The sequence below is a fragment of the Dipodomys spectabilis genome, unplaced genomic scaffold (genome assembly GCF_019054845.1).
Source record: "Dipodomys spectabilis isolate Male_0828 unplaced genomic scaffold, ASM1905484v1 ptg000197l, whole genome shotgun sequence".
NCBI lineage: Eukaryota > Metazoa > Chordata > Mammalia > Rodentia > Heteromyidae > Dipodomys > Dipodomys spectabilis.
In genome coordinates, this window is record NW_024870874.1 from 17126785 (window position 1) to 17130824 (window position 4040).

Here is a 4040-nt window from a genome sequence, read left to right on the forward strand (position 1 = left end):
CTTAATGTTTATCATATGAGCTGTCCTGGCCTTCAAGTCTCCTCCGTATGCCTCCCAAGTAGCTCGGATGACAGGCACATACCATCATGACAGATTTCTTTTTGAACTGGGGTCTTGCTAGCTCCCCACCCTCCCCAATAGCCTCTAATTGCAATCTTCTCAATCTCCACCACCTGAGTATCTGGGATTATAGATGTTAGCTACCATGTCCAACCTTTTTTTTCCCTCTTCCCATGTCTGCAAATATTTAATTCAGCTGGTATCATATAACTATAATTTATTCTTGCTTCATTTTATAGGAAATTTTAATTAGCTGAAAATGTTTGTTTATTTTCTCTAAACACACTGTGGTCTGCCATTCCTCATTCATTTAGAATTGGCCTATTTTAGCCAGGTGCTGGTGGCTAATGCCTGTAATCCTAGCTACTCAGGAGGCTGAGAACTAAGAATCGCAGTTCAAAGCCGGCCCAGGCAGAAAAGTACCCTGGAGACTCTATCTCCAATTAGCCACACAAAAAAACCAGAAGTGGTGTTAAGACTCACGTGGTAAAGAGCTAGCCTTGAGCACAAAGAAGCCCGGAGAACAAGAACCAACAAAAAGAAGAAAGAAAAAGAAACCGTCTATTTCCCCCCCTCTAGAACAGCAAGTAATGACTGACAAGAGTCTAGATGGTTTACTCTATTTATAACTCAAGCACGCCCTCTTGTGTTGCTTTAAGAGAATTGAGCCTTCTTTAGCATCGTATCTTAATTTTTTGGTAATATTCTCTCTTGATTTTGTTCTACTAGTTATTACTTTTACATTTTAAAGAATATACTTAACTTCATTGATCGCTAATGTTTTATTTCTTGACCTGTGTAGTAGGCATGTTAACTTTGTGAAATGTCAGCAATCTGTATGTGTGCTGTGTGTGCTAATTCCCAAATGCATACTGTCCTTTAAACAAAAGCTAAGCATGTTCTGTCATGACTACTAAATGAAACAGTCTTTCTATTTAAGAGAATCACCTTCTACCTTCCAGCTTTATGACCCATTTTCTATTTTCCCCCACTTGTTAGTCTCCATTTACATACGGGCCTAAAATGTATATTTAGTAAACACACTTAAAAGGTGTTTGTCTTGCTTGTTTTAAAATGATTCCATCCTTTCTGTCATCTTTTGAAACCATGTCTTCCTTGTTCATGAATTCATCTTAGTTCGTCCTGGAAGGGGCTCAAGTAGCATATCATAGAATGTTAGTGACAGAGGGCTACACAAGGAGCGCTACTCCAAACCTTTACCAGGGCAACCGACGCCCTTGCTCTGTCCACCGAGGTCTCCCTGCTGCTTCCTGTCCTTGGAGGAAAACCATCTGCCACACCATAAACACTTCCCCCAAAGCTCATCAAGACAACGCTCTCCTACTTTCTAATATCACTTGTGTGACAGATCAGGACGCTAGCCTGTTTTCCTCCTCTCTCTTTGTGGTGCACTGGGGTTTGAACTCAGGGCCTTGTATTTGCTGGGCAGGTACTCCATCACTCGAGCTATGCCCCTCGCCTCCAAGCCTGGTTTTAAAACAAGTCTCTTGTCTAAGTAAAAAGAAGAAAAGAGGGGGAAAGATTGGATCACGTAGGATTTCTTCGGTGGGAAGTAGCACAATGACAGATTAATGTGCCCAACCACCCCTTGTTCCTTTTTGCCATGTCATTGCAGATGTGGCTGGATGGCGTATGGCTCCATGTCAGCACTTGCCCAGGTAGGCTGGAAGCCTGGATCCCACCAACAGCCCTGCCAGATGATCACATTCACCAGCCTCAACGCTGGGTCCCCTCTTTAGGGGCTGAGTGATACGGAACAAAGGGAACATCCTGACCCCTTAAGTGAGAACAACATTTTGGAAGAATATCTGAATGGGAATATGTGAGGTGGGTGACATAGTGCAGCCGGGAGAGTGTTACACTGAAACCTGAAGGTCCCAGGTTCGATTCTAACTTCTGGCAGCTTCATTTTCTTTCTTTTTGCATTATTATCACCCCCCCCACAACACTTGTATCTTTAACTCCCCAAACATATACATATATAACTATAATTTTTAAAAATCAAATATGATGAGGAAATATGTGTGTCTCTCTCTTTTCTGGTTCCACTGTAGTTTTCTATAAAGAGTTGGATGACAAAGTGTATGTTTTACTTAACTTTATAAAATCTAAGAAATTCCAATATGCAGTATGTTGTGGCAACGGCAATTCATTCTTCTGCTTTGATGTTGCATGTGTTTAAGTATGTATATGGTATACAAAAAAAAAATTTGCAATTAAAACTGGTTTTGTATCTTGACTGAACTCCCATTGTTAAACTACTGGGGAAAAGTCAGTGCATATAAAAAACACAATTGATAGCTGGGTGCCCGTGGCTCACACCTGTAATCCTAGCTATTCAGAAGGCTGAGATCTGAGGATCACAGTTCAAAGCCAGCCCAGGCAGGAAAGTCTGTGAGACTCTTATCTCCAAATAAAACCAGCAGAAAACTGGAAGTTGTGTTGTGGCTTAAGTGGCCGAGCATTTGCCTTGAGCTGAAGAGCTGAGGGAAGGCACATAGGCCCAGAGTTCAAGCCCCATGACCAACAAAACAAACACAATTGACTTTTTAACATTGGCATTATATCCTTGTATTTATTAAATTCTAAAGGTTTATTTGTCTGAAATTATAAAAGGTTTATAATTCTGCTTTTTTGGGGGAGGGCAGTATTGAGGGTTGAACTCAGATTCTCCAATGCCTCTCCCTTGCTAGTCAAGGGCGAGCTCTAACACACAAGCCATAACCCAGCCCAAATTCTGCTGCCATCTCTGACTCTGATCTTTCACTTTCACTGTAAAGTAACAAATGTCTTCAGGAAAGATCTGGGTAAATGTGGCTTTCACCTCACTGTGTTTCCCTTGTTTCAGGAACCAGCCCCTCCAGTCTTGCATGAATTACTCCTTCTCAGACTTAAAACATACCTTCTCCAGCTTTTATAGTTGTTTCCACTAATTGGATTTAAGCGATTCCATCAAGGAAAGGCCAAAAGTGCAGCCTGTTTTTTCCCTTTGTAAACATCATTTCCTACCTATCTGTTTATAGGATTTGTTTTCTATCTTTACATTTTAATACTAACCAAAACATGTGCAGAGCTTCACTGCTATCTATGAACTTATTGAATCTTTTCCAACATGTGGTTACAGAATTTTATTCAGTTCCATCAAATATTGTTCCACTTATTTTGCTCATGAGTAACAATTGCCACACACAAGCAACAGGCAGGCCTTCATCCTCTCACTCCCTGTGACATCCACCGCTTCATCTCCTGTAACACACACACACACACACACCACACACACACACACACACACACACACACACACACACACACACACACACACACAACCTTTCCAGTGTCTCTCCCTATAAAAGAAAATCTCCCTTTTATATCTGTCTCACTTTTGCTTGTCACAATAAAACATCACAAAAATCCCCTTTACTGACTTTTGACTCCAGTCTCCAGTTGTGTTCTCTCTCTCTTTCTGTCTGTCTCTCTCTCTCTCAGGCTCTCTCTCTCTCTCTCTCTCTCGTTCTCTCTCTCCCTCCCTCCTTCCCTCCTGGAAACTGAGGCTATTTATATAGCAGATTGTTTAGCATATGCACATGACTGTCAAACAGATATCCAAAGCAACTCTCTATTACCTTTGGTCAAGCCTGTTTTCCCACTTGCCTCATCTCAGTAAATGGCCCCATCATAAATCTAGTTGCTGATCACACAGGTCTTGTGTGATTTCTCTCTTCTTACCACTATTTTCTATGTTTCTGCCTGCAAAACGCATCGCCCCAAATCCCATTCTATTCTGCCTGTTCCCACTGAAGTTCGAGTCTCTCACTGTTAGGACTTCCAAGTAGCTCTGTGGTTCCATGCTGGCCCTCACAGTATGTTTTCTACCAGAAGCACGAATATGGTATGTCTGATGCCATCCTCCTACTGGAGTCCAGCATGGCTGCCTAAGAACAAACTCCGTATCCTGAGCC